This window comes from Peromyscus leucopus, chromosome 6, assembly GCF_004664715.2.
Source record: "Peromyscus leucopus breed LL Stock chromosome 6, UCI_PerLeu_2.1, whole genome shotgun sequence".
Lineage (NCBI taxonomy): Eukaryota > Metazoa > Chordata > Mammalia > Rodentia > Cricetidae > Peromyscus > Peromyscus leucopus.
In genome coordinates this window covers 33,527,217-33,533,974 of record NC_051068.1, presented here as the reverse complement: position 1 = coordinate 33,533,974, position 6,758 = coordinate 33,527,217, and the positions used below count along the sequence as shown (strand labels likewise).

General features: G+C 39.7%; 1 pseudogene; it reads right to left on the bottom strand.

The window, feature by feature from the left end:
• Positions 1 to 1,253: 1,253 nt before the first annotated feature.
• Positions 1,254 to 5,791, bottom strand: LOC114695866 (annotated as a pseudogene).
• Between the last annotated feature and the right edge of the window lie 967 nt (positions 5,792 to 6,758).

Genomic DNA, 6,758 nt, shown 5'->3' with positions numbered 1-6,758 from the left:
TAAGGGGTTTTTGTACATAGTCTAGACTGTTTGCAATTTTAAATATCCAATTATTAAAATGAGCCCATATGATTAGCAGAGACAAAAAAGGCCAGATAATCTTCTAAATCAATGCAGAAAAAAATTTTATTTGACAGCAACCAACCCTCACTTATGGATTAGAAAATAATTCTGAACGAATCATGAAAATACATAGGTATTTAAAGTATATCTACATCGTTGCCAGGTGTTTATGTTTTTAAAAATATGCAAAAAATCCTTAAAGCTTAATGTTTATCACAGTCTTGATTTTAAACTGGCCTTGAAAAATCCTGGCCATTTTATTAAGTGATGTTTAAAATGAAATATTTTTAAGAATTAAAAGGGGAAGAGCAAAGTATCCTTGTATCAAAATAATTGGACCTTACACCAAAAGGATCCAAGAAACAAGAGAAAAATACTCAGAATTTTTAACTAAACATAGTATGCAGTTTTTCTAGACTTCTGTTAGAAAATAATTTTTTATGTAGAAATCAACAGCATTCCTTTAAGCCAGCAACAATCAGTGAAAAAAGACTTTCTCAAAGATGATAGCATTTGAATGACATCAGAACTTGTTAAGAATATACTTAGTGGTAAATTGTAAGTCCAGAATGCTAATATATATAACCATGGATGGAAGAGTTAAAAAGAGGACTATCCTCTCCAAGGCACTAGAATATTGTGTGAAATAGCTGAATAAATCAGTGGAGAGAAGTCTGCTTTATGAATGCAGTATGAAGAGTTAGCTATCATATTCCACGTTATTGAAAATGAATATAATGTCATTAAGTTTAAAAGTCCATATTTTCAGTGAAGAACACATATGAGAGCCTATGTATCATGTGAAGAAGGATTTTCAAGATACAAATTTTGAAAGAACAGAACAAAAGGGACTCTGCCCGTGGATACGGAAAGCAAGGGTATGCCAGTAAAGCGCAGAAGGCTGCATGTTCATCCCTGACTGGTCAGAGCTGGGGATCCTTCCTCTGGGTTTAATTATGTTTCAGCTGTAGCCCTTTCCCTGATCCTCACAAAAGATTAGTGAAAGCAACAATTTGGCCTTGGTCCTTGATAAAACTCATCTTCATTGTTCACCTTCAGTTCCAAATGAAGAAATCAGGGAAGTTAAAGAGAAATCATGAGGAAATAATAATAATTATGTTGAAAATATTTTGTTTGTTTGTTTGTTTTTTCTGAAACCAGAACATTTATTTTACGACTGATTGAAATTCTCAAGACAAACTGGATGCTGCAGCAGCTGCCCTCTTGGGTTTAGATGTTGTTCCTTCACGGAATCCAGGTCTGAATCTTCAGTAGACAATTTTCAGGTGCCTCGTCCGCCCAGTCCCGGTAGTGTTTCGTCTCTGAGCCTTGGCACTCCAGTTATCCTTTCTCCTGCACTTGTCAGGGGAGTCGCATTGCCACAGGTCAACTCCTGAAGGAGGGAGGCCTAAGAGCCACAGCGGCCACACAATGTGTGCATTTTATTGGGACGCTTTCCAAAGGATGATGTTCCTTTCATCATCTTGCTTCTGTCACTGAGGCTAAACAGAGAGAAATGCTAGTCCATGGACAGGGAGTTTCTTAAGCACCACAGAACTTGACCAGAAAAAAAAAAGCAATTTTTTTTCAGTAAATTCTCTTGTAAAAATGCACATTAACTATTAATAAGGTAACTACTTTTATGAACTTAGTCCATGTCAAGAAGCACTTAGAATTTTTGTTATTTTAGAGTAAATTATGTATGCAAAGATTGCACCTAATAAACCTTTAGAGAAGACATGTTATTCCCAAAGTAATAGGCAGTCATAACTTGCCCAAGATAGATGAAGTTTTGGACAAGCTTACCTCTCCCTTTTTAAATAATGGGAAGACATTAAGTAGTTTTCTACTAATAGAATAAAGCTTCCTTCCAAAACTGAGCAAATATGCAACCGAAAGCCTAAAATTGCAGTCCTGGCTTTTGCTATGTAACTAAAAAGAGTAATTGAGAGAAAAGTGCTTACAAACTAATTATATACTTTTCTGAAACTCTGCTGTTTAAAGTGTAGGACACATTTAGCCTGACATCTACAAAATCCCTATCATTAAAGGGAAGGACTAAACGCAGTCTGAGTTAGTCAAGACTTGTGTACACATGCTCAAACTCCTCTGAGCTTCAGTGTGAACATCTGTAAGAATTACAGTCTGAAATAGAAGGTACAAAAGTCTGTAATCAAAATTTTGAATATCTGATATTTAGCCTGTTCTCAGGATCTTTTGTTTCCTAGCATTTCTTCTTATACCTGACATCTTTCTCTTAGCCCAGTGGCCCAAGCATGGCTAGAATCAGACAGTTCTCTATCTCTGGCCACTGAATTGCCACATAGAAATAGTTCAGTTCATACAGTGCATATGAACTGTTAATTTACTCATTTGTTTGAAGTATCTTTAATTGGAAAATGTATCATCCATATACCATTCTAGGTATTGAGATGTAGAAGAAACAGAGATCCCTGCTTCCATGAAGTTTTGTTGATAATGTTTTGAAATTTAGCCATCATGAGAGTGATATCTACATAGTTAATTCTACAGTTGTGAAAGGAACTAGGAAGTGATTCCATCCACCTCAGGACAGATGTGCTCTGCTTAGGTTCAGGGACAGATCGAGTTGCTGGTGTACTGTACTACCTATACAGAGTCACATGGTTCCCAGGATGGAAATGGAGATGTCTAGAACTTTATTCACTTCTGAGAAAAGTCTTTAGATTCAGTGATTGCATTGATTATCATACATTATTCTGTAGAAAATTTGGCATTTAATGAAGGCATTTAAAATATTAGTCATGTTAACACATCTAATTAAAGAATCTGTGTAAAGGCACCATTGTGTCCATATCACTGAGCACAAAGACACAATCATGAATAAGGCCACATTTCTTATGTTTGCCCCTTTAACAACTAAGAATCTAGTGGGAACAACTACACACAGACACACACACACACACACATCACATCATCATCATCATCATCATTATCATTGTCATCATCCTAGCAGGGCAACTGCCATGGAGTCTATGCACAGACAGTTCTCTACACAATGGCACATACCCAAGCCCTTCCCATGCATCAGGAACAGCCTGTCTACAGCCACAAACCGAGTCACAGGAGCACAGATGAGGGGATGATTGCTGCCACCTTCATGAAGCCTCTGGAAGCCTCGCCGAAGAACTGGACGGTAAAGAAGTGTGTGCAAAGTCACCAGATTGTGTCAACCAAAAGGAAAGAAGAAAGCAGTGTCCTGCTTAGATTTTTTCATCCATGACTGACAATGTCTTGAAGCTTCCTCTCTCACCACTTGCAGAACTCTTCCTCTGCCTATGAACCAGGATGAGTTAACTTCCCAGGAGATGGGAGAGTATGCAGAGCAGACACAGATGTCCCAGCTTGTCCCAAATAGCAACTAACTACAGACACAGCATAGACCCAAGAAAGCAGAAAAATAAACATCCAGTTACATTCAGCTCAAACTTCCAGTCTGCAGAACTGGGAGATAAATGGGTATTGCTTTAAATCACAGCATTTAAAAACTATTGTTTAATTTCATTCTAAGGTCATTTATTTTAAGTCAGCCTCTCAAACACCAAGGGAAACGAGAAATGAAGCTCAGGTAGCTGAATACACCAGGAAAGGAAAACTTAGCCTTGTGGGTTTTAGGAAAAACAAATGATGCAGAGGCGTTTATTGTGAGATCATAAATATTTGCAAATAATTATGAGCAATTAATAAGTTGTTCTCCAGTTCCAATCAAAATACGATTAGAATGTGAGGTACATTGTTGAGAGTAAGGGGGGAGAGAACAGCTTTGAGAGTTCGTCTAATGTAAACATGCAGATGACAGTAAGTTACTCCACGCAATATCATAAGCACATTTATAACAGGAACTTACAAAAGATGATGTTTCTCAGAATTTCATTATCCACTTATGGAGAACTTTGAAATTTAGCATAAAGGTTATCAGTGAGAATCCTTGGGCATAAACCCTTCAGTGTTGAGCTTGTTGGACACACCATTGGCCACTGAACAGCTGTGCCTTAGATTATCTAATTTCTGCTTGATTTACACATGACTTATATACTGTAGTGATGTGTTCTTTCCTGGCATTAAGTGTACTCGTCACTGCTCTGGCTCAATTTTAGTTTGTTTCGTTATCAGCTCCCTTCTGCTTACTCTGTTTTTGAACATGTACATGGTTGAATGCTGGGAAGGGACAGCCTCCTGATGCTGAGGAGACATAGATGCAGAGGTGCTGCTCTCAGACAAACACATCACTCTGAAATTACTGCAGGAGAAGTGAGTCTTGGGGGCTCTGGGTCACATCACTGAATTTTGTCCTCTGCAGATCTGCTGTTTCCTTAAGGCTCCTGTGAGCTGCATCGTCAACCCCCTTCACTCTCAAGAGCAGCACCTACACTTCCCCTAATTACTGCAAACATTCATGACTCAACAATAAACGTCCCTGTCATCCCCTTGCCTAAAATATCACATCTATTTCTGCTCCTTCCAGTGTATGCAGTTGGCTACACTTACCCTCTCCTTTCACTCAGATAATATTTAAAGACTGATGTTTTAAATGGCCTTAGAAATTGTCCCATTTTTACCATCATTTTCTAGTCTTAAAAGGCATTGTGAGAGCCAAATTAATTAATTTGAAGATACCCCATTCTCTCCCAGTCAGTTTTAGAGTTAGCTGTTTGAAAGTATTTGAGTGCAAGGGAAACACTTTTTGCACCTTCTTGCTGCAGACACTGGGTTTTCACTTGGCTTCTAGGGCTAAACACACTCCCTATTTCTTTCCTACCACCCGCCATTCCTTCTGGGTCTCATCTCGTTTTCTGACATTTCAAGCTGGGAGTTTTCAATACTGCCTTCTCTGCACTCAATCCTTAAGTGACTGCACACAGAGCTCTGTCTTCAATGCCATACTTTCTGCTGACTCCCAGAGGCACAGCCCCTATGTCCTCAGTCCCCTGAGAACGCCAGTCCCACCCATGTATCCTACTTAACACTAAAGATGCTGGAGGTTCACATGTAAAAGAATTGCCATCACCTCTCCAAGTGAACATATTTTTCAACCCAGGTTTTCTAGCTCAATAAAGAGACCTCCATTCACCTACTTCCTGGGGGACAGAGGGAACTAACTAGCCTACAGAATCACCTCTTTCTGATAATATCTCAAGCACTATATAAGAAAAGTCCTGGGGTTCTTTTCAATGTGACAATGCTGATCCAAGCTAATGTCATATTACCTGCATGTCAGTGTCCCCACACAGCTCCTGGAAGATGCTCACCACTTAGAAATCAGATGCCGTCAAGTGTGTCTCAGCTCTCAGCTCTCCACACAGTTCCCTGTCACTTGTAGAATGGGATGTATTCTCTATGGTTGGGGATATGCTTCTGTTGTTAAAGCTTATCTAGCATGCACAAGACCCTGGATTCAGTTGCCAGCACCTTCCAAACCCAATGTGGTGGCATAAAATAAAAAGCTATTTTATCTCTACCAGGGCATTCGATAATGTATTTTTGCCATACATTGCTCCCTCCACTACCTGCACCGCCATCTTTGAAATGCCTCTCTGTTTAAAGTTCTTTGCTCTCTGAAATTCAAATAACTGTTGGTTCAGATAATTAATACACCTGTGAGCTTCTCCACTACTTAGTAAGAACCTTCCTGACTGCCAAATTTAAAATGGCACCCTGACTCTTCACCTTCCTGCCATAGCTAAAACGGCACCCCCAACTCTTCACTTTCTCTGGTTGCTTTGGTTTAAATGGCACCCTGACTCCTCACCTTCCTGATTTCTTTTTCAACTATTACTTAAGAGTGATGATGTGGGAATGCCATCAGAACCTGGAGTCATCTTGCAAACCAAATGTAGAGGACTCTGGGTCACAGGTTGTACCATAAAACTGGTCGTACTTTGAGACACTGGCATCCGGGTCAGTCAGTCATGGTCTGTGTTTGAATATGGATGGTGTGACCCATGCACAGGCTTGGCCCCTCTTCTTCTAGCTCAGCTTTCTGGAGAGAATACCTTTGCTGGCCATCTCAAGAGCAAGGGAGAATGAATGTGATACCCGATAGAGGTCACTGGTCCAGTACTCCAGAACTTTTAAACTTCCTGTCAATCTTTGTATCCTAGCAGCTACTTTCTTATTTATATAGTAAGGGCTGTCACGTGTCACTATGTCCTGAAATGAACAGTCAGACTACACCTGTGAGCAATGTGCTGTACCCACACACTGAAGGGGTTACCGATGATGATGCAGTGGGTGACTGAGACAAAATTCCTAACACGTAGTTTAAGGCAGAATATGGTAACTTCGACAAGATAGATATGTAGACTTTCTTGGAGCTCAAAATGAGTTATCAGTCCCATCTCAACAAAGTCAGGAAAAGTTTCAAAGAGATGGAAATTTTAGTTTTTATAAGAACATGGATTCTGAAGGGAAAAGAGTAAATATTCCTAGTTGGGAAGGCTACATGATAAACACCATAGAGGCAAAAGATTTATGAAGTGGGAAAGAAAGAGGAAGTCACTGCCAGCTCGTTCTGTGCCACTGCCCTGTATATGCAGGGGGCTGACTCAAGGATCCACTGTGGACACTCAAGCCTGTATTCAATGAGGTAGTATTCTTTCACCTCAGTGGTCTCTGAGTTACTTAAGATACCTGGTACAATAAAGTGCTACGCAAAC